This window comes from Megalobrama amblycephala, linkage group LG2, assembly GCF_018812025.1.
Source record: "Megalobrama amblycephala isolate DHTTF-2021 linkage group LG2, ASM1881202v1, whole genome shotgun sequence".
Lineage (NCBI taxonomy): Eukaryota > Metazoa > Chordata > Actinopteri > Cypriniformes > Xenocyprididae > Megalobrama > Megalobrama amblycephala.
In genome coordinates, this window is record NC_063045.1 from 31,601,350 (window position 1) to 31,626,463 (window position 25,114).

Consider the following 25,114-nt stretch of genomic DNA (forward strand, 5'->3'; position numbering starts at 1 on the left):
TGAACAAATCTATGAAGTATGTTTTCTTTCCACTATAGCTTTACTTTTAAACTTTCTTACATGGTACATAAAACAATATAGCCTCAAGTAACTATCAAGTCCAAGCAGATTGGTATTAGAATTTGTCTGAAGGCAAGCAGAGATGATGTTCCCTTTCGATACTTCTCTCGTACTGCGTATGGGGAAAGGTCTCCCTTTTTCCCCGCTGCTGAAGCCTTTTTCAATAACGCAGTGTAACTGCATCGTCATTGGTTCACTCATAGACAAGTTGTTGAACCAATGACGGCGCGGCATAGCTGCGCGACCTATGGCGACAAAGCGCGCGAATATTCCCGCCGAAATGGGCGGGGTTAGGGCTATATAAGCAGGCGTTTCGCCATAGGATTTCAGTGTTTTCTCCTTCAGCGACGACCTCTACTTCTCTTCGCTGATCTCCGCCTGAAGCCGAAGAAGCTCGCCGCCGTCTGAAGAGGCTCCCGCAGCGGACTCGCCTGGACTCGCCGGTTGAGGACAGCGCCGGCGCCCTCACTGACTGCAGCTTCTGCACCGTCGTCGAGCCGCCGCCTCCCGCTTCCCGCTCCCGGCCGCTTCCTGTGCGTCCCCTGCCGCCATCCGGCGCGCCGCCTGAGAGCTTCACCCGCGGCTTAACGCCGCTCTAAAAGAGCGATTTCAGCGGTTTTCACCGCTTCTAAGAGCTTCCGCGGCCCTCGCCGCTCTACAAAGAGCCACCCAACTGCCGTTTTCACGACACCGGCGTCTCACGATGCCCCGTCACTCATGTGCTACGTGCAGGGCCCCCCTGCACGATAGCGACGGTCACAGCGAGTGTGTCGCCTGCCTGGGCAAGCCCCATGCGGACGGCGCGCTTGCTGGAGACTCATGCCCGCACTGCGAGTGCATGAGTCTCAGTTCCCTGCGCTCGCGGGTTGCCTTCTTCACGGAGGGCGATCTCGCCGCTCGCGCCCTCCCGTCTCCTTCCTCCCGCGAACCGGCCAGGAAGAGACAGCGGGGTAGAGCGACTCAGCGCCCGGAGTTAGGCGAGCTCACGCCGGCCCAGCCCCCGCGTGCCTCGCCTTCTCCTCCGAGGGAACTCTCTCCCGTCCTGTTCTCTCGCCCTGAGCAGCGTCCCTCTGCCGAAGCAAGTGACCTCGTCTCATTCGGAGGAACAGACGACGAGCAGGATGACTCCATGTCACTTGCGGCTTCCGAAGCGGAAGGATGGGCTGGCGAGCCGGATGACCCCGCTCCCCCGCCTCCCTTGGAGCCCATTGAGCACGGCCAGGGCATGGATGCCGAGCTTTTCCGCATCCTGTCCAGAGCCGTGGAAGAGCTGGACCTCGAGTGGGCCCCTCCAGAGGAGCCATCTCGCAGCCGCCTGGACGAGTGGTTCCTGCCAGGCCGCCGCCAAGCACCTCGCCAGCGCTCAGCGCCCTTTTTTCCCGAGGTCCACGAGGAGCTCACGAAGTCGTGGCGCGCTCTGTATTCCGCCCGCCTTCACACAACGCACCGCTCCGCCCTCACCGCCGTCGACGGCGCCGAAGAGAAGGGATACGAGCACCTGCCACCCCTAGACGAAGCGGTGGCTGCTCACCTCTGCCCTCCCGCGGCTGTGGGATGGAAGACCAAGAGGGCCCTTCCTTCCAAGCCCTGTCGGACCACCTCTACTTTGGCTGGACGGGCTTACACCTCGGCGGGCCAGGCTGCCTCCGCGCTCCATACAATGGCCATATTTCAGGTCTTCCAGGCCAAACTCCTCCGCTCGCTGGACGAGTCTGGAATTGACGCGCCGGCTTTCAAGGACCTTCGCAGCGCCACCGACCTTGCCCTGCGAGCCACGAAGGCTACGGCCCAGGCCATCGGGCGTTCCATGGCCAGCCTGGTAGTGTTGGAGCGCCACCTGTGGCTCAACCTAACGGAGATCAAGGACCTGGATAAGACGGCCTTCTTAGACGCCCCGGTCTCTCCCTCTGGTCTCTTCGGGCCTGCAGTGGACGGCTTCACCGAGCGCTTTACTGCTGCGCAGAAATCGTCTCAGGCTATGAGGCATTTCTTGCCGAAGCGCTCCAGCTCTGCTTCTGCGTCCAGCCGCCCCAGGACTGCGCCGGCTCAGCAGAACAAGCCAGCTCCACCCGCAACACAGGCAGCACCACCCAAGGAGCATCGCCAGCGCTCGCGCCCTGCGAAGCGCCCTCCCTTCCCGAGACGCCAGGGACCCCGGCCCAAGATTGTGCTGGACCCGGTGCCTCCGAAGTCGTCCTGATTCGTCAGGAAGGAAGAGGATGGGGGATCGTCCCGTTGCGACCGGACAGCCCCCAAAGCTCCCACGAGTAATTTCCCCTCCGCCTCGTTTAATTCCGGGCGTGGGAAACATGCTCCAAGTGATAGCTGGGCCCACACCTATTGCGCCCACTCCAAACGCCGTTTTCACGGCGAACAATATTTCACCTCATCTAAAAAAGAGCAAATTTCCTCTTCCACCCCTCTCGGTGTATGACCCCCTCAACGGCGGTCTGTCACCCGATATCATTCAACCCCTTGCCACTCGGGCCGAGGCCTGGCAGGCCATCCCCGATGTGTCAGAATGGGTTATGGGGATCGTAACCCAGGGCTACTCGCTCCAGTTTGCACGACGGCCCCCTCGCTTCGGCGGGGTGCTTCAAACCTCAGGTAAATCGGGACGACGCTCATGTCCTCCGAGCCGAAGTTATGACGTTGCTAAGAAAGGGAGCTGTGGAAATAGTTTCCCCGACAGAGAGCGAGTCAGGCTTTTACAGCCGCTACTTTCTGGTCCCCAAGAAGGATGGTGGTCTCAGACCCATTCTAGACCTCAGACTTTTGAATCACTCCCTCATGAGACGGAAGTTCAAAATGCTGACGCTGAAACAGATCCTCGCGCACATTTGCCCCGAGGACTGGTTCTGCTCGCTGGACCTGAAGGATGCGTATTTTCACATCCAGATAGCCCCCCGTCACAGACGATTCTTGAGATTCGCATACGAGGGAGTGGCGTACCAATATACGGTCCTACCCTTCGGGCTGTCTCTGGCTCCTCGCACTTTCACCAAGTGCATGGACGCGGCGCTTTCCCCTCTGAGGCAAATGGGAATCCGGGTCCTGAATTATCTCGACGACTGGCTCATTCTAGCCCGTTCGCGAGCCGAGCTGGAACACCACAGATCCGTGCTCCTCAGCCATTTACAATGTCTGGGTCTCAGGGTCAACTTAGCCAAGAGCTCGCTGTGCCCCACCCAGCGAATCTCGTTTCTAGGGGCAGTTTTCGTCTCAGTCCGCATGACGGCAGTAGTCTCGCCGGAGCGTGCTCTAACGATTCAGCAGCTCACGGCCTCAATCAAGAACAAAGCCTGTCTCCCTCTGAAGTTTTTCCAGAGGCTACTAGGGCTGATGGCTTCCGCCTCCCCGGTGCTGCAGCTCGGCCTTCTTCGGATGCGGCCTCTTCAGTACTGGTTGAAGTTCCGGGTTCCTCCCAGCGCCTGGCGGCACGGCCGCTTATGTCTCAAAGTCAATTAGGCCTGTCTTCTAGCCCTGAAACCTTGGATGGACCCTATGTGGTTCAAGCGCGGAGTACCCTTACAGGCGGTCTCACGAAGGACGGTGCTCTCAACGGGCGCTTCCAACTCGGGTTGGGGCACTGTGTGCGAGGGCAGACCGGCCTTCGGCTCGTGGAGTCACGAGGAAAGCCGTCTACACATCAACTGTCTAGAGATGCTAGCAGTAATGAAGGCCCTTCAGTCTTTTCAGGCTCACTTGACAGGACGTCATGTTCTAGTCCGATCGGACAGTATGACAGTGGTGTCATATTTAAACCACCAGGGCGGTCTCTCGTCCAGCCGCTTATGCGCTCTGGCGAAACGTCTTCTGGAATGGGCTCTTCCGAGGCTTCAGTCGCTCAGAGCGACTCATGTTCCTGGCAGGAACAATCTGGGCGCAGACATGTTGTCACGGAGCAACATCCCCTCCGACGAGTGGATGCTCCACCCCCAAGTGGTCCTCAAGATTTGGGAGTTCTTCGGGAGGGCAGAGATAGACCTCTTCGCCTCAGAAGACAACTCTCATTGCCCAACATTTTTCTCGAAGGAAGTCGATGCTCTGGCCCATACATGGCCCAGCACGCTCCTTTACGCCTTCCCTCCGATCGCACTGATCCCTCAGGTCATCAGGCGCATCAGAGAAGACCAACACAGAGTCCTTCTGGTGGCCCCGCTCTGGAGGAACCAAGTTTGGTCCTCGGAGCTGTTCAAGCTCTCCCTGAGAGCCCCGTGGCCGATTCCCCTGAGACGGGACCTCCTCTCTCAGGCAAACAGAACGATCTGGCACCCACAGCCGGAGCTTTGGGCTCTGCACCTCTGGTCCCTCGATGGGAGCCGACCACCCTCCCCGGGGACGTCCTAAATACCATTTCTCAGGCTAGAGCCCCGTCCACGAGACGCCTCTATGACCAGAAATGGTCGGTCTTTGTTGATTGGTGTTCCTCACGCAACATAGACCCTGTGGAGAGTGACGTATCCTTCATACTGTCTTTCCTCCAAGAACGCTTGGAAATGGGGCGCACCCCTTCTACTCTTAAGGTTTACGTAGCAGCCATTGCGGCGTTCCATGCTCCCATTGCTGGCCAATCAGTGGGACGTAACGGCCTTATAATCCGTTTCCTGAGGGGTGCTAGGCGATTGAATCCTCCTCGCCCCCTCACCGTTCCCACTTGGGACCTCTCGTTGGTCCTCAGGGCCTTAAAGGGAGCCCCCTTTGAGCCAATGGGTTCAGCCGATCTCAGGCCCCTAACGCTAAAAAACGCTCTGCTGTTAGCACTGGCATCGGTTAAGCGCGTTGGCGATTTGCAGGCCCTCTCTGTGAGCCCTGCATGCCTTGAATTTGGGCCTGGAGACTCGAAGGTCGTTCTGAAACCTAGGCATGGCTACGTTCCTAAGGTGCTCTCAACCCCGTTTAGAGCTCAGGTCATCTCGCTTTCTGCTCTTCCTCCCTCGGCAGATGAACGAGAGCTAGAGCTACTCTGCCCAGTCAGGGCATTGAGGACCTATGTGGAGCGATCGCAGCCTTTCAGGCAGTCGGATCAGCTCTTTGTTTGTTTTGGTGGCCGCACCAAAGGGTCTCCGGTCTCAAAACAGCGCCTTTCCCGTTGGATAGTGGACGCTATTAACCTGTGCTACTACTCACTGGGTGCAGACTGCCCCATAGGAGTCAGGGCCCACTCCACTAGAGGAATGGCTTCCTCGTGGGCTTGGTCCAACGGAGTTTCCATTCAAGACATCTGTGAGGCGGCCGGCTGGTCTTCGCCGTCCACTTTTGTCAGATTCTATCATCTCGATGTCCCGACCTTGCAAGCTCGGGTTCTTTCAGTGTGATTAAGCGGCCTCTGGCGAGTTCCGCCTCACACAACCCCAGGAATTATTTCCTTAAGTGTAACTAGGGTTCGATTAAGGCTTTGCCTTCTCGCTTGTCTTTTGGACCCACTCCCATGTGTCCAATATCAGGCTGTATCGTTCCCAGCCGTGGCCCGGCGTGGTTGAATTCGTTCCCCATACGCAGTACGAGTGAAGTATCGAAAGGGAACGTACTCGGTTACTAACGTAACCTCGGTTCCCTGAGATACGGAACGAGTACTGCGTCACTTGCCGTGCCACGAGGCTGCGGCTTCAGGATCGTCGCTTCAGTCGATTACACTGAAATCCTATGGCGAAACGCCTGCTTATATAGCCCTAACCCCGCCCATTTCGGCGGGAATATTCGCGCGCTTTGTCGCCATAGGTCGCGCAGCTATGCCGCGCCGTCATTGGTTCAACAACTTGTCTATGAGTGAACCAATGACGATGCAGTTACACTGCGTTATTGAAAAAGGCTTCAGCAGCGGGGAAAAAGGGAGACCTTTCCCCATATGCAGTACTCGTTCCGTATCTCAGGGAACCGAGGTTACGTTAGTAACCGAGTACGTTTTTCCACATCTAAGAACTGAAAAACTTAGCAAGCATCTAAATCTATTTTGATTCTAGTATCTCTCCCTTCCAGTGTTGGGGTAGTTACTCAAAAAATGTAATTAGTTACTAGTTACTAGTTACTTCTGTAAATTGTAATGAGATTACTTTACTAGTTACTGCATTTAAAAAGTAACTTCACTACTTATTACTTTACTTTTTCTTAATTTACCGTGTAGATACATGGACAAACATCATAGCCCTATCATAACTTAACCTTTCTGCATAGAGTTTATTGTATAAATATTGAACCATATGAATGAACAATAACCCAGTCTGCACAAAGAAATATGCCTCACCGTAAAATCCAGAAACAACAGGATAAAGAAGGCTATGGTGGGGTCATTTTAAAATGGTGTCAACACACAAGTTTCAGCTTTGAATCGCTAATTCAAAAGTGAAAGTATAATGCTCACGGCCGCACGGGCATTCATAACGGCACCGCGCAAGTGGACACGCACACGGTTACGCCCGTGAATGCATTTTAATGATGGGTTCATTAATGATGAGTTTATTATTATTCTTAATAAAAAACCCAACAACAAAACAATACAATCAATGACAAACTCGCTTAAATAGGCGCTCAGTCAAAGGTGAGGCAAAATGGGCAAAGTGAGGTGCGACTCTCGTTCAGCCCACTTTGAATTGAGCAGATGCGTTCAGTGTAACTTGGTCACATGCAAAATAAAGAAATAAAATATTAAGTTTTGTTGCCAAATTTAGATTTTTTTTATTTGATTATTATTTAGTCTATTTGTTTGATTTGTAATGATTTAAGTATAATTTAATTAATTGCTTGTCATCAACTTGCAATTCCCTCGCGAACCCCCGTTTGGGAAACCCTGTTTTTTTATAACATTATTTTACATTCATTCCTCGGGTCATGCAGCCAAGCTACAGGTATCGCGTTTATTTTGTTTTTCCTTTTTTATTTAAAATATTCACAAACTTGTTAACTAGGCTATATCATGAATTATATGATATTTTCCGATTGTCATATATGTGGAAGTGAATGTGTTTTGTTTAAACACCTTTATAATGATCATGTTAGTTGATAAAACAGAGGATCTGTCGGATTTACATTACATAAATTCATCAATTTTTCCCGAAATAAACGTAAGTGGCTGGTGAACTGGGATAAGAGAGTAAACTAAAGGATTATCGCAGCTTCCATATGAGTGTATGGAATCTGCATTTAACAAACTATAAATGTCTTTTTTTATAGCCTAGTCCTCATTCAAACGTCTGAAACCTCAAATAAACATGTGGTTGAAAACTTAGTTGTGAAATATGAAAAGCACAGAGCGCGTCAATCTCTGCACGCACCACTTAAACAGACAGAACTTTACACACAGGCAAACACAGCTTGGGTAACGCAGGAAAGCGCGTTCCTATAGTCTAGTAAAGTAGTGTAGTTACCAATATTATTAGTGTAATGCGTTTCTTTACTTCGTTACCCAGAAAAGTAATATCTTTACTGTAATCCGTTACTTTGTAACTCGTTACCCCCAACACTGCTCCCTTCACTAAAAAGCACCAGTAGGCAGGCAGTGGTGTAAAGTATTTGAGTAAATGTTATCAGTTACTGTATCTTTTTGGCTACTTCGTGGTTTTACGGAGTATCAAAAATATAAGCAACATTTACTCTCTACTTGACTACATTTTTGACTATGTAGTTTCATATCTATCCTTGTTCAACTGCTCAAGGTTGATATTGGATTTAGAAAGTAATTGGTATTAAGTAATGCAATACTTTTTAGAGAGCGTAATTAGTACAGTAATCTAATTACACTGTTGAAGGTGTAATTAGTAGCTAGTAATTAATTACTTTTTTTAGAAAGTGGTGGTTTATTATGATTTCACTTTTTAAACTTTAGTTAGTGTGTACGGTTGCTGTTAGTGCATAAACATCATCTGCAAAGTTAGGATGCTCAAAGTTCAAAGCAAAGGGAGATATTTTCTTTTAAAGTATTCTCTGTTTAAGGACTCCAACAAAGTTATAACCGTAATGAAACTAAACTATACCTGTTCTATCTTCATGCAGCAAATATTCTCTGGCTCTAGGCATCTTACACCAGTTCCCACACGAGCGATTTATAAATTATCATGACAGAATATGCTAATCAATGACTTTACGATAGTTAACTCCACATCAGCTACATAAATTAATCAACCATTCAGAAACATCCTGTTGCATTCTACATGTTGTCACTTCTTCTTGAGTCTCCATCATTGTCCGACTCAGTTTTGAACATAAAAGGCTGAACAGTCTAACATTTGAAGCGAGTCTGCATGAGGTAATCGGCGCTGCTAACACAAGCTCTTGAAACTCCACTCTCTTCTTGAGAGCAGCAGCTCATTTGCATTTAAAGGGACACAAAAATTATTATATAGGTATTTTGAGCTAAAACTTCACATACACACTCTGGGGACATCTTGTAAAAGTGGCATTATATGATCCCTTTACGGAGCTGCAGATAACCAGATGTTGTTGCAGATGTTTAATTAAACACTTAAGAAGATATTTTAATGAATGTTAGTAACCAGACAGTTGACAGCAGTCATTGACTTCCATAGTAGGAAAAAAAATAGTGTGGAAGTCAATGGGTGCTGTCAACTGTCTCGTTACCAGCATTCATTAAAATATCTTATTTAGTGTTCAACAGAAGAAAGAAACTAATACAGGTTTGGAACAACTTGAGGGTGAGTAAGTAATGACAACATTTTCATTTTTGGGTGAACTATCCCTTTAATTGTAACGACAAATTAGCACAATGTATGGGTCTCATAATGATGACCGATGGTCTGGGAAAACGTGCTTCATTGTAAAATGACGTATTGTTTCTGATTTATCTAAAACTTCAAATAACAATAAGTGTGACCCCCTACATGAAGAGGCCCAGAGGGTTAAATTATATTTTTGACAGATGATGACACTCAAAATTTAATAAAATGGTGCTCAAATAACAAAGTTCTATTTACAGGGTGCTGCAACACAGCCCAAAAAGACTAAGTATTTATCGATTCTGTTGGGCTTACGATTTTGTACAAACCAAACTAATTTAGTTACGTTTAATGATAAGACATTTTTAACATGCTTTTCTATCTGCACATTAGACAATTTGTAATTGAGCATGGGATGGAGGGAAAGGTGAATCCCACCTGTTTGTACGGCTATCTTTGTGAGGACATTCATTGATATAATGCAATACCCAGCCCTTTGCCCTATCGAAACTAAGTGCATTACCCTAACCTAAAAGAAAACAGCCCATTAATGTCATAATAAAATTAGAATTAACTTGTTTTTTATGGAAAATTACAGTGTTTATTAATCGTTTACCATTTACATATATTATTTTTAATTCATGTGATTAGTAATCTTCAATCAAAATAACTTCTCTTCTCTTCTCTTCTCTTCTCTTCTCTTCTGACAAGTTTATTGGCGAACATGTCCAACACCAGTTGCCCACTGCTTAAGTCATGCAGTTCAGGCACAAATAAAATTCACATAATTGGTTTAAAGTCAGACTACAGATCCTTTGGATTCACATAGAATAGAGAACGTTTCTGTTGCTGCTAAAGGGCGGCACATAATAATGCTTACCATTACATTGAACCTAAACATAAGCTCCTAGTATTTTTCCAATGAGCTACATGAGACCCAGAATGAGACATACGAAGGTGAGAATCAAACCACTGGAACGACTGTTTAATTGAATTAAATAGTAGTTAAATATTAGTTGTGTTTTCTTAATTTGTGGTCCTTGCAATCAGATGTTTGAACAATTATTTTTAAGTAGCCTACTTAAATCTGACGTAACCTCAGTTGGACCTTTGTAAATGCTGTCAGTAATTATCAAAACCTTTCGATGAAAGTTTTTGTTTATTTTGAAAGAAATATTTTATTCCTATTAAAACATCAACTGAACTTATATTATGTCTTATTTACCTAATAACATTGGTTATATAAGATTAATATTAAGAAGGAGCTGGGACTGGATTATTCAGTGTGAAAACAGGAAAAAAAAAAAATGCATTTTATCACTCAACTCCTATTTTCCCTATTATTACATAACTGAATATTTTATACTGTTTTTGGATGGATAAAATTAAAATAGCATGCTTTTTAATGCGTCTGATGGAGTTGACACAAATTAAGTTATGAAGAGAATAAATTTTTAGGGAAAATAAAAAAATCCAAAAAAATCTGTTCCCTTACATGGTTTATTAGCTGAGACCTTTGACTGCAAATACATCAATTTCTAATAATGTAATATTAAAAAATAAAAATTAACATCTAAAACGTACTCGGTTACTAACGTAACCTCGGTTCCCTGAGATACGGAACGAGTACTGCGTATGGGGAAAAGTCTCCCTTTTTCCCCGTCACTGAAGCCTTTTTCAATAACGCAGTGTAACTGCATCGTCATTGGTTCACTCATGAGAAGTTGTTGAACCAATGACGGCGCGGCATAGCTGCGCGCCCTATGGCGAGAAAGCGCGTGAATTTTCCCGCCGAAAGGGGCGGGGTTGAGTGCTATATAAGCGGGCGTTTCGCCATAGGAATTCAGGCCATATCGACTGAAGCGACGACCCTGAAGCCGCAGCCTCGTGGCACGGCAAGAAACGCAGTACTCGTTCCGTATCTCAGGGAACCGAGGTTACGTTAGTAACCGAGTACGTTCCCTTTCGATACTTCACTCGTACTGCGTATGGGGAACGAATTCAACCGCGCCGTGCCACGGAAGGGAACGACTGGACATGTTTGGGACACCTAGAAGGGGTCCACGAAACTAAAGAGAGGGCCGAAGCCGTCGAACCCTAGTTACACTACAAGAGGAGATCACTCCTAAACCGGTTGAGGCGGAGCTCGAAGAGGCCGCTGCATCAGACCGATAGGACCCGAGCTTGCAAAGCCGGAACGTCCAACTGGTAAAACCTGACAAAGGTGGACGGCGAGGACCAGCCGGCCGCCTCACAGATGTCTTTGATAGAAACTCCACTGGACCAGGCCCAAGAAGAGGCCATACTCCTAGTGGAGTGAGCTCTAACTCCTATGGGGCATTCCGAGCCCATGGAGGAGTAACAGAGAGCTATGGCGTCGACAATCCAACGCGAGAGACGTTGCTTTGAGACCGGAGACCCTTTGGTGCGGCCGCCAAAGCAAACAAAGAGTTGATCTGATACCCGAAAAGGCTGCGATCGCTCTACATAAGTTCTCAATGCCCTAACAGGGCAGAGCAACCCCAACTCTTGCTCTTCTGACGAGACAGGGAGCGCAGAGAGGGAGATGACCTGTGCTCTGAACGGGGTCGAGAGCACCTTGGGGACGTAGCCATGCCTGGGTTTCAATACGACTTTAGAGTCGTTGGGTCCAAACTCAAGGCAAGCAGGGCTCACAGAGAGGGCCTGCAGATCGCCGACACGTTTAACCGATGCTAGAGCCAGTAGCAGCGCGGTCTTAAGTGTCAGGGGCTTGAGGTCAGCTGAGCACAGCGGCTCAAAGGGACGCCCTTTGAGAGCCCTAAGGACCATAGATAGGTCCCAGGTGGGAACAGTGAGGGGGCGAGGAGGATTCAATCGCCTAGCACCCCTCAAGAAACGCACCACTAGGCCGTTTTTTCCTACCGATTGGCAAGCGATAGGACAGTGAAACGCTGCGATGGCTGCTACGTAAACCTTGAGCGTTGAAGGAGCTTGTCCTGCATTCAAACGCTTCCTTGATTCGTCTGATAACCTGAGGGATCAGAGCGATCGGGGGGAATGCGTAGAGAAGGGAGCTGGGCCAATGGTGGGCCAGCGCGTCGTCCTTCCTCGAGAAATAAGTTGGGCAATGAGAGTTGTCTTCTGAGGCGAAGAGGTCGACCTCTGCCTTCCCGAAGAATTCCCATATTGTGAGAACCGTCTGGGGTGGAGCGTCCACTCGTCTGAGGGAACATTGCTCCGGGACAACATATCTGCACCCAGATTGGTTTTCCCAGGAATGTGTGTCGCCCTGAGCGACAGAAATCTGGGTAGAGCCCATTCCAGTAGGCGCTTCGCCAGTGCGCATATGCGGCTGGACGAAAGACCTCCCTGGTGATTTATGTACGACACCACCGTCATGCTGTCCGATTGGACTAGGACGTGGCGACCCGTCAGGTGAACCTGAAAGAAGTGAAGGGCACGTATCACTGCCAGCATCTCTAGGCAGTTGATATGGAGATGGCTCTCTTCGTGTGACCACGAGCCGAAGGCCGGTCTGCCCTCGCAAAGAGCGCCCCAACCCGAGTTGGATGCGTCCGTCGAGAGCACCGTCCTTCGCGACGCCGCCTGAAGGGGTACACCACGCTTGAACCACTCGGGGTTCAACCAGGGCTTCAGGGCTAATAGACAGGCCTGATTGACCTTGAGACAGAAGCGGCCGTGCCGCCAGACGTGGGGGGGGACCCGAAACTTCAGCCAGTACTGCAGAGGCCGCATCCGAAGAAGGCCGAGCTGAAGAACTGGAGAGGCGGAAGCCATCAGCCCTAATAGCCTCTGGAAGGACTTCAGAGGAAGGTAGGCTTTGTTTGTGACGGAAGCCGCGAGCTGCTGAATGGCCAGAGCGCGCTCTGGCGAGACTACTGCCGTCATGCGGACAGAGTCGAAAACCGCTCCCAGGAACGAGATGCGTTGGCTGGGAAGCAGCGAGCTCTTGGATAGGTTGACCCTGAGTCCCAGGCATTCTAGATGGCTGAGGAGCACGGATCTGTGAAGTTCTAGCTCTGCTCGCGAGTGGGCCAGAATGAGCCAATCGGAATGAACACGGATTCCCATCTGTCTGAGCGGGGAAAGAGCCGCATTCAGGCACTTGGTAAAAGTGCGAGGAGCCAGGGACAGCCCGAAGGGCAGGACCGTGTATTGGTAAGCCACACCCTCGAAGGCGAATCTGAAGAACCGCCTGTGGTGGGGGGCTATCTGAATGTGAAAGTAAGCATCTTTCAGGTCCAGTGAGCAGAAGCATGGGGGTCTTCGGGCGAACTGGAGCGAGTAGCCCTGACTTATGATCCCTAGGATCCACTCTGACAGCCCGGGGATGGCACGCCAAGCCTCGACCCGGGCGGCAAGAGGTTGAATAACATCGGCTGACAGCCCGCCTGAGGGGGGGCTGTGCACCGAGGGGAGTGGAAGAGGAAATTTGCCCTTTATTAGAGAAGGTAAAAATGTGTTCGCCGTGAAAACGGCGGTTTGAGTGGACGCAACATTTGTGGGCCCATCTGTAACACTGAGCATTATTCCCACGCCCGGATGTAAACGAGGCGGAGGGGAAACTGCACAAAGGAGCTTTGGGGGTGGTCCGGCCGCAGCGAGACATTCCCCCGTCCTCTTCCTTCTTGGATCAGGATGACTTGGGCGTCACAGGCGTCATAGTGTGGAGCGCCGAGGCAGCTTGGCCAGCTGAGGCGTAGGCTCGCGAAGCCAGGGTGGAGGTAGTTCTGCAGGGCTTCGAAGGAAGGGCTCTCTTAGATTTCCAGCCCACGGCCGTGGGAGGACAGAGGTGAGCTGCCACTGCTTCATCCAGGGGTGGCGGGTGCTCGTAACCCTTTTCTTCAGCGCCGTCTACAGTGGTGAGGGCTGAACGGTGCGCCATGACTTGGTCAGCTCTTCGTGTACCTCGGGGAAGAACGGGGCAGCACGTTGACGAGGGGCCTGGCGTCTTCCCGGCAGGAACCACTCATCTAGACGGCTTCGAGACGGCTCTTCCGGCGGAGCCCAATCCAGGTCCAGTTCCTCCACAGCTTTTGAGAGGACGCGGAGAAGTTCGGCGTCCATACCCGAGCCGTGTTCGATGGGCTCCAGCGGAGGCGGGGGGCGGGGTCGTCCAACTCGCCAACCCAGCCTTCTGCTTCAGAAGCCGCGAGAGACATGGACTCATCCAGCGGCTCTTCGTCGGATCCACCAAATGAGACGAGGTCACTTGCATGTGCTGAGGGACGCTGCTCAGGGTGGGAGAACCTGACGGGCGACTGCTCTCTGGTGGGAGAGGGCGAGGCACGCGGGGGCTGGGCCGACGTGAGCTCGCTCATCTCCGGGCGCTGAGTCGCTCTACCCCGCTGTCTCTTCCTCGCAGGCTCGCGGCGGGAAGGGGACGGGAGGGCGCGAGCGGCGGGACTGCTTCCGGCAAAGAAAGCAACCCGCGAGCGCAGAGAGGCCAGACTCATGCACTCGCAGTGCGGGCATGAAGTGTCGGTGAGCGCGGCTTCCGCATGGGGCTTACCCAGGCATCCAACGCACTCATCGTGTCCATCGTTGTCCTGCAGAGGGGCTCTGCAGGTGTCACAGAAGTGACGCGGCATTTGTAACAACGCCGGCGCCGTGAAAACGGCGATTGGGGGGCTCTTTATGAGCGGCGAGGACCGCGGAAGCTCTTTTAGAGCGGACGAATCCGCTAGGAAAAATGCTCTTAGAGCGGTAATAAACCGCGAGGAAAACGCTCTCAGAGGGGGTGCCGGATGGCGGCAGGAGACGGCTGAGACGGCGGCCGGAACAGGAAGCAGGCGGCGGGCGTCTTGAAGACGGCGCTCGGGGCAGTAGTCCACGAGGGCGCCGGCGCTGTGGAAGTCCGGCGGCTCAGCTGGGTCCGCTGCGGGGCCTCTTCAACGGCGGCGAGAGCTGCTTATTCCAGGCGGCGAGCTTCTTCGGCTTCAGCACGGAGATCAGCGAAGAGATGTGTAGTCGTCGCTGAAGGAGAAAGGACTGAATTCCTATGGCGAAACGCCCGCTTATATAGCACTCAACCCCGCCCCTTTCGGCGGGAAAATTCGCGAGCTTTCTCGCCATAGGGCGCGCAGCTATGCCGCGCCGTCATTGGTTCAACAACTTCTCATGAGTGAACCAATGACGATGCAGTTACACTGCGTTATTGAAAAAGGCTTCAGTGACGGGGAAAAAGGGAGACTTTTCCCCATACGCAGTACGAGTGAAGTATCGAAAGGGAACCTGTTTTGTCCCACTCTGGCATCATGCACAGCACCAAGAAACCAGTCAAGACATTTGGAACGAGGAAGAAAGCTTTTTTCATAGTTGAATATGGAAGGCGATCTGGTGGAAGCCAGATATTTTACATTTTAAAACGTGTTAAATATGGATATTTTTCTTAAAACAAACGCATCGCTTCGCTTCAGAAGGCCTTTATTAACCCCCTGGAGCCATGTGGGGTATGTTTATGATGGATGAGAGAGGATTATAGGCTACCTTATGTCAGAATGATTGATTTATGGCCCCCCATAAAAATATTCCCCCCACCCCTCCCTCCCACCCCTCCCTCCGGACTGGACACCTGTTTGGACACCTGTTTTGGCCAGCTATTTTGTCCTCCCCCCACTACCCCACTACCCCTCCACCCCTCCCTATTACCCCTCCTAAGGAATTATGACTGTGTTTTGGACTTTGTGTGTTTTTGAAGTGAAAATGTTTGAAAACGATCAAAAAGTATTCAAAAACGATGCTTAAACTTTAAAATGTAAAACAGTGTATTGGGGTGACAGACATGTGGTTTTAAGGGATGTTTTTATTAAAGAAAGTTATTTCACATAATTGAATGTTTTTAAAAGACATTAATGAATTGTACAATTAAAGCACAAAGACAATTTAAAATGTTATCAGATATCAGATTTTCTGGGGCAAAGGTATAAAACAAGTGCATTAACATTAAGTATATTAAACAATAGTTGTTAAAAGACAAATGGGATTCTCAAGCAAAACATTTCTAACATTTACTTTTAAAGTTTTTTAACAATAAATATTTCTTACGCTGCTCTGCGAAACATGTCCTTTCTCATCACTGGCAAATTCAGAATAAAGTCAGAATGGTCTGTGAAAACGCTCCCAAGTCTCCGCCCCTAACACACCTCCAAACATCTATGTCATCCGCCCCTAACAGGCCCACTTCAATCCCGAAAGATAGAATGTGTATATTTAAAAAAGGACGTTAATTAATTAAACACAAGATTTTAACAAAAAGTATCAAACAAACGCATTATCATTAAATATATTAAACAGTGTTGTTAAAAGACAAAATGTTTTTTTTTTTTAAAAGCAAAAAACATTTCTAACATTGCAATTTACTGTTAATGTTTTAGCAAAAAATAATTCTTACACTGCTTTGTGAAACACGTCCTGTCTCTTCGTTGTCAAAAGCAGGATGAAGTCAGAACGGTCTGTGAAAATGCTCCCAAGTCTCCGCCCCTAGCACACCTCCAAACATCAATGTCATCCGCCCCTAACAGGCCCACCTCAATGCCGAAAGATAGAATGTGTATATTTATAAAGCCCAGTTAAATAATTAAACACAAGATTTTAACAAAAATATCAAACAAACGCATTAGCATTAAGTATATTAAACAATAGGAGTTAAAAGACAAATGTTTTTTTAAAAAGCAAAAACATTTCTAACACTGCAATTTACTGTTAACATTTTAGCAATAAATAATTCTTACACTGCTTTGTGAAACACGTCCTGTCTCTTCGTTGTCAAAAGCAGGATGAAGTCAGAACGGTCTGTGAAAATGCTCCCAAGTCTCCGCCCCTAACACACCTCCAAATATCAATGTCATCCACCCCTAACACGCCCCCCAATACCGGAGGGATAGATGAGAGCAGAGATGCACATTTAAATGGTAATCAAATAAAATAACGCTTATAAATAATGATGTTTTAACATTCTTTAGTTCAGTGGTTCTCAACCGGGGGGGGCGCAGACACTCTCCTGGGGGGGCGCGAGTGACTACTGGATGGGAGGAAAAAAACCTGAAAAAAAAATTTGCAAATTTTTTTTAGCACTTAACTACTGTCATAAAAAGTTATAGTTTTGTATATACATAACTCCTGAATAAAAATTAAAATGTGTTTGGACTGATTAAAAAAAAAAAGTTTTGAACAAATTTGATTGGTTTGTCGATAGTGAGCGCAAATGCAGGTGATAAGCGGTTTTATTAAGCGAGTCATTGAGTCGTTCATTCGCGATTCGTTCAAACGGCCGATTCATCAAGAATGAGACAGATGTTTGTGAATGGGTCATTGAATCTTTGACTCAAACGATTTGTTCAAAACACTGAATCATTCAAAACACGATTGAGTGTTGCTGTGAAATGCGCTATGTTTGTTTGGATTCATCGGATCTATTTTCGCTGCTAAAATAGACCAAAACAGTCATTATTTCGTCTAAAATGTAAGTGACTTAATATATTAACTTGTTTGTTGAACTGTCATATCAGTGTCACATTTTCAATCGTGAGGTGATGGTAAATTAAGTGATGGTCATTTGTCAGCTCTCTTGATCGTCAGGTCGTGTGATGTATGTTGCTGAACTGTATTCAAATGTTATAAATATAAAAACACCACATTTTGAAATTTAACTGCAGTATGTCAGTTTAGTTTATTTGTGTGTGCTGCGGATCCAGATCTTGGAAAACGGCGCTCATTTGTTTGATTTCTCCTGCGCAAGCCTCAAAAGTTTAAGGTCCTTGCACCTGACTGAGTCCGAAACTGTCGTATTCGTTTTTTCATATTCGTCATTTTGTGGATCAATTGTCAAAAACCCCTCAAAATATTTGCTACGGATGCGAAAAATGCCGAAAATCGGACCAAACGTATAAAACGTATAGGCTGCAAACGTATAAAACGTGAGGTCGTATTTAGTTTATATATATATATATATATATATATATATATATATATATATATATATATATATATATATATATATATATACACAGGGTGCGATTTGTAGGAGGGGATGGGGGGAATTTTCCCCCTTCTGGTCTATGTATCCCTCCCTCTGGTGAAATATTTTATCCCCGGTGGGGTAATGCCATTACCCCACCGGGGATTAATGCTACTCCACAAACCACCAACAGAGCATATAAAATACCAAAAAATAAAAATCTTTTTTTCAAACATCGCCAAGTAAAACGCTGCGTTTATATAGAACTGTCTCTTTACCACCACAACAAACTGGACACTTTTCAGACGCGCATTCCGACTTTTTCTCAGTGCCAGGCTCAAGTCAATCGAGGGAGGGAGCTTCAGTTGAACAACAGTGAATTGTGGTTAGATGAGATTTTGTCAGGCTATGTCTGTAAAACTCAGAAAAATGAACACGACTGTCCAATCAGCCGTTATACTGTGGTCGTGGAGCGCACTCAAGAATTGCATGCGCAAATGCGCCGGCGCGCGCTGCATAATGACTTTATTATAGCTTAAATAAAGCGCAGAAGAAACTACGAGCAATGATTGTCGTTGTTCTGTTGTAAGTGAAGTCATGAAATTGCCAGACATGCGATTAAAGCTGCCTCAAAACTGTGCATGCATCGATATATGTTGACATGGTTTTAAAGCTATTGTTATCCAATTTGTTGGCCTTGAAACGTCTTGGGAATTATGAAACCCTGCGTACGGCCCAGCTTCAATTCTATATAATAAAATCTGAGGTAAACGTGTATGCAAAAATAAATGGGGCCAAACGCGATTGAATGTAAAGGTTTGTGTCTCGTTATTCTATTAATAACTACCGATTGATTTTGCATTTCTATCAGAAATTAAGAATTATTAATGTCATTTTAGTGGTGCAAATATGTAATACTTCAAATCTCAAGGTTAAATCAGAAGATTTAAAAAAAAATGTTTTTAAAAAAAATGTTTCTGTTTAACAAATTAAAAAAAAAAAAAAATATCCTCCCCTCTGGTTTTTTTCACTGCCTGTATATATATATAAAAAAAATAGTCAGAATATAGACTACAGTTAAAGCTTTCCTTTAGTTTTTGTGAAATGCTCTCACGCACTGGGGCCCCAAATGCAATGAACCAGCTTTGGGGGGCCCAGCTTGCAAAAGGTGAGAAAGTTCATTAAAAACTGTTCAAAAAAAAATTCACTCTTTGAAATCATCAACCTCTCCCACTGGGGGGAATTTATATATGGAGTAAAGTATATTGAAACTGTTTAAAACTATGTGCTTTAAAATTTAAAAACATGAAATGTGTAAACAGTTTCACACACATTTTCACAAATCGTTAAAAACAAAAAACGTAGGCTAGCATCAGGCATAGTAAAATGTTATCAGAAAGGGTGAAATGTATATATATATATATATATATATATATATATATATATATATAAGTAAAACATTAAGCTTGAAATTTTTAAAATGTGAAAGAATGTATTGGGTGACAGTGACAGATATTAGGGAGTCAAGGGATGTTTTTATTAAAGAAAGTTTTGTTTCCACATACATTTGTACAGTTTTTTATTTTGAAGACATAAAAATAAAGTGTACCGTTTTAAACACAAAGGCTTAAAAGATATTTTAAAGAGGTACCAGAAAAAGTAAAAACAAGTTAGAGAAAGCATTTCAATTACATTAAACACCAAAAAGTCAATGTTCAAACATTTAAAACATTTTCAGAAAAAAAGTAAGGCAGAAAGTCAGAAAAGGCCTTTCCATCACATTAAAAACGTTAAAGTCAATGTCCAATCATTTAAAAAATGTAAAACAAGTTTTCCAAACACAGTTTTAAAAACGGTAAAAACAAAAAAGTCAGACATTTTAAAACGTTATCAGAAAAAGTGCTTTGAACTTTTAACAAAGGTAAAACAAGTTAGAGAACGTTTTTCACATACATTTGAAGAAGGCTTCTTTCACAATAACAAACATTTCACATAGGGTCTACAGCTTTAATAACTTTTAAAATGATGTATACTGTTAAAACCCAAAGGCCTATCCAGACCTTTTAAACATTATCAGAAAAATGTAAAACAAGTTAGAGAATGTCTTTCACACAAGACCTTTAAAAATAACAGAAAAATAACAGGGTAAAATATCAAACACGTGCATTAGCATTAAAACTATCAAGCAACAGTTGTTAAAAAGATGAATAGTTTCAAGCAAAACATTTTAACACTGCAATTTGCTGCTAAAGTTTTGTTTAGTTTTTAGCAAAAATAACTCTTACACTGCTCCATGCAATACATCTCCACTCACCAGCGATAAAAGTAGAATGAGAATATATATCGGCATGTGAAGCCGCTCCCAAGTCTCCGCCCCCCAACACCGGAGGATAGACATGTGCAGAGGTGTATATTTAAATGGTATTAAAATAATTAAACAAAATAATGTTTGTGAATAAAGTTAACAATTGTTTTTTCTTTGATTTATTCTTTCTTTGATAGCATCCTCTCCCACTGGGGGGAATTTATGTGTTTCACCATTTGAGAATGTGTTTTTGGAGTAAAGTATATTGAAAACTATGTGCTTTAAACTTTAAAAACACAAAACACTTTTTCACACTCATGTAACACGTTCACATACAACTTTAAAGTGATGCGGATCGTTGAAAACTAAAGTATTCAGACACAGTAAAATGTTATCAGAAAAGGTTTCTGAAAACCATGTAAAACATTATGCTTTAAAATGTAAAAATATATAACAAGGTTTTGAGGTTAAACAATGCAATCAAGGGTTGTTTTATTAAAACTCTTTTCATATATACATTTGAAGGATGTTTTCCCCCCACAAACAACATTACAAATGTTAAAAACAACAACAACAACAACAACAACAAAAGCCAAAACAAAAAGTAACGCAAAGTTAAAATGTTCCGTAGTCCAAAGAGTAAAACAGTGTTGTACCAGACGAAAAGATGCACGAGAGAGAGAGAGAGCTGTCATAATTTCCCCACGCCACAGGGTTTAATAGGCTAATATAGCTAAACTTAAACGTCCGCATACATGAAGTGAGAAAAAAAAAAATATACCAATAAACATTCAACTCGGGTCACAAATAAAAGAGGAAAATTAAACAAAGAGATGGGGGTATCTCTTCTGCTGCTCACCTGAGCTATGTCCTTCTAATTTCATTCAAATTATGAATGAAAGTGACCGTTACAATGCGTAAAGCATTAAACATAACACGCAACAGTGGTTAAAATATGTCCAACAAGAAGTTTTCCCATTTTTAACATTTAACAGTGGCTTAATCTGTCCCGATTCAGACGTCATCACTCGCAAATGACAAACATTTGAAAGAGGATTTTGTGTAAAGTTGCATGTACATCCAAAGGAAAGAGATAGCCTAAACACAACAAACTAAATACCCTAATGAAATATACAAAATAACATTTAAAAATATGATTTTTGTTCATTTTAGTTAATTTAGTTATATTTACTCTTAGATCTTTTCAGGCCTAATACTTTCAAGGCTCTCCCCCCTCCACAACAACACACACACACACACACACACACACACACACACACACACACACACACACACACACACAGTTGAACATATAAACTTTTTTACGACATCACGAGTGATTGTATCATGCTGTTAGATAACGAGAAAGGATATCTGGTCGGGACGTAGAATCAGTAACGCGTGGATATTAGCTCTTCAGAGGCTGTAAAACATCTAAGGATGTTTCGGGGTGTTTTACAGCAGCTCTGGTGAATCTGGGAGAGTCTGACATTGTGAACTCTGGATGGCATTGTGAACCTTGTTTGGCATTGTAAACCTAGGATTAATACAGGTCGATTAGTACACTTTTTCCAAGTCATCTCAATGGCAAAATGTGGCCCAGTCAGGGGCGTAGTTTGTGGGGGGGATGGGGGGAGGTAACCCCCCCAATATTCAAATGCTTCAGTTACAACCCCCCCAATATTTCAACATGAAAATCACAGTAGATCAAATGAAAAATATGTAGAATTCATTTATTTTGTAACAATAATTTTGTTTCTATTCAAATATGAGTTTGTCATAATAAATTAGACAAAAATATTCTTACCCTCCATTGAACCGATTGGTAACGCCCAACCAATGCGCGTTGCTCTTTCACCAAAACAACGCGAGTAGTGCTGTACTGTTTGAATGAGAGAGCGCGGGTAGCACCAAAAATGAAGAGAACCATTGCCCAGCCAACTATATTAAACCGCTGGTCCATTAAAAAGAATAAAGCATGTACTGAGAAGGAGGTATGAGAATGTTGTGTAATACACTCATATTTTAGCTAGCTAATCCATTGCAATGTAGCCATAACTATCAGTGTAACTGTAACCAGTTACCAAAACAGCCATCTGTTTTGTTAGTTTATTTTTCAATAGTGTCTGTAATGATCAATGACAAAAGTATTCACATCGGTGTTTGTTTTCTTCCTAAATTAATCTGACTTTTGAACGAATTGGCTGAATGAACGATTTAAGTGACTCACTCAATAAAAAAGCGAATCGCTGCCGCCTACTGGCGGTTTCACTATTTAACATAATTTCTTTCTTTTTAGAATCGCTCAGTTATGTTAGAATTTGATGAATGATTATACATAAATTTCATAAAGTTATGAAGGATAGATAGATAGATAGATAGATAGATAGATAGATAGATAGATAGATAGATAGATAGATAGATAGATAGATAGATAGATAGATAGATAGATAGATAGATTATCCAATAACGCTACACATAAAACAGATTATTATTTTTTAATAAAAAAAAAAAATAATAAAAAAAACAGGCAGCATACGTTCAACCCCCCCCAATGTTGAAACCAAATCTACGCCCTTGGGCCCAGTCACCCCGAATTCATATTGCGTAGGTTTTCTCTTCAAGAAATTGATGAAAACAGTAACATTACTGCAACTTTTAGTTTATCAAGTACTGTTATTTTACTGAAACAAGACAAAAAATAATGTTTCATTTACCCCCAACAGTTATTTTTCCCAGTTAGCCATAGGCCTATGGTTATTCCTTTTATTTTGTACTTTTCAGACCTAAAATGTTGATCACTACAGGCATAGTTCAAACATGCAATGCTCAAGAAAGCTCATTTTGGTGTAATCTTTGTGAGCTCTCACCCAGAACACAAAAGGTGTTCTAGACAAAAGCTTCATACTAAGAGAAAATATTATGTAAGTTAAACTGTGAGTGTACGTTAACGTTATACAATAATTTCAATACGAATATTATGGTTTCATGGTTGCTTTAAAGATTTTTGTTTGTTATTTGCTAATACTTTTCAACTAACACTTCAACATCCAGCCCAAGATGTATGAGCTAAGGATCTTAAAAGGCTGTTAATCTTAAAAGGCTAAGGCTGTTAAAAGGCATTCCACACTCTGGTAAAACCATTCAGGGGCGTACGGGACACCCCCGCAGCCCCCGCGGTGCGTGGGGCGTCGCAGATTCACCTATTTGCTACATAGCCTTTGATTTTTTTAGAACTGAACTCAAATGACTAAAGATTAAAATAATGATCTAACTGAAGCCCAAAAATGCAAGCAGAAGATCATAAAAAATAGTGCTAAATTATCACAAAAGGGGGAAAAATTCACTGTTGTTTCCATCGCCGTTTGTAGGTAGCCAACAGCAAGCTTTGATGCTCTATGTTAGCCTACTGTTAGCGGACATGAGTCAGACAAATAAATATGTGTTCGGTCTTTGCTGAGACATTATTATTGTTGTTATTATTAATATTATTATTATTATTATTATTGTATATTGCCCAAACGTATTTACCCCATCGCCAGCTCTGCTCAGCTACCGGAATGTCTGAAGTTCTTCTACAAATGTAGCCTAGCCAATAAGTCTAGTTATTTCTTTATTCTTTTATTTAAATACATGAATTTAGTTCAGGCCTTTATCATTTGATGCACCGATCTAAAATTTGCGGCCGAAACAGCAATTTTACGCGCTTGTCTAGAAGGGAACCTTGTATTGGCCTACGCAAATTTGTGTCTAACTTAAAATTTAGACCAGCTAAAATATATTGTTAGACCAAAAATATCTTATCAATTAATTAAGTAATAAAGACATGTATTTAAGAAATTTAATAAAAACAGAAATACGTCTATTGCTTATTCAAAGGCCGCGGAAAGTTCGTTTGTTACGCACTTCAATCCATTCCACACCCGACGTTTTGGGTTTCTTCCTAATTATTAAATATAGGCAATTGGTTGATGAAACATTGATTGAAATTAAGATACAATTTCTACACAACGAAATTCACTTTAAAGAAAGACTTACTATAAAACAAAACTTAATGAAGCGGTCAAACTCATGTCTGACCCGCTGCATGTCTCCCGACATTGCGCATCCATCATGCTAGGCTATTCACTTTTCATAATAGGTGAAATTTAAAAAAAATAATATAAGGCTATAGCTCAATATTTAAATATAAATATGAAACTAAATTGGCTACATTTTTATCCCTCTGGTCGACGAACGCGCCGGCGCGCTCTGATGGATTGTTTCCTCATGACAGCTGAAACTACTTAAAATAGACTTTAGATTAGTGCAAAACTACAAATGGTCTACTTTTATTTGTGTACTGATACACTCACAATAACAACAAAACCTTTTATTTTTGTAAAATAAAATAAATACAAAACAGGGTGCGCTTTCAGCTTTCTCTGCGAGAATCTTTCTTAAACGTCTCTTTTGAAACGTGAAGTGAAAATTAACTTAAACTCAGCGAATAATTGTACCTGAAAGAAAGAAACATCTCCATTCGATAAGAATTTCGTAGGTCTGTGTTTTTGAAATTATGGCCAGTGCTCGTTGCTGCTGTTATCAGTTCTCTTGGCTCTCGTGCACATGAGCTCTTGATGTAGGCTACATTTCTCCGGACCACAATGCCACAAGAAAGACTGTCCAGTTTAGCTCTTTTGAGTATTGAGAATGCTCATGCTCGTAACGACATTAAAGCAGCAGTGAAAGACTTTGCGCATCAAAACGCTCGGAGAGCGCAAAGGATTCGGTAGAGTGTTTGCTTTTTTGTGTGTGGTAGTCAGTTGATAAAAAGAATAAACAAGTTAATCCTCAAAAGTTGGTATTTTAAGATGTATATAAAGTTAGTTTTTCTCAAAATACAGCATATAGCTGATATATAGAATAGAGCATAGGCCTATAACTGATAGAGTTGTTCTTTTAAAGTTTTTTCTCCTAGTTCTTTTACTATTCATTTTTTTTTTTTTACTGCGAGGCATGAAATTTTCTTGTATAATTTCTTCTCTACAATTTGCGATGCTTATAGGCCAGTGTTTAAACTGAGATGTGTTGGCCATTACATTTACTTTATTGAGCTTACTGTTAAATAAAATTTGT

At 44.4% G+C, this 25,114-nt stretch overlaps 1 protein-coding gene across 2 annotated transcripts in view; it reads right to left on the bottom strand.

Annotated features, from left to right (window-relative positions):
• The window catches only part of LOC125255313 (cortexin-3), a 43,519-nt gene that overhangs the window by 1,831 nt on the left and 16,574 nt on the right, over positions 1–25,114 (bottom strand). Inside the window, exon 2 of one of the 2 annotated variants that reach the window (XM_048170459.1) lies at positions 16,126–16,261. The exons of the other annotated variant lie outside the window; for it this stretch is intronic. The gene's annotated coding sequence lies outside the window, so the exon portion shown is untranslated. The remainder of the gene's footprint in view (positions 1–16,125; positions 16,262–25,114) is intronic. 2 annotated transcript variants of the gene reach the window in all.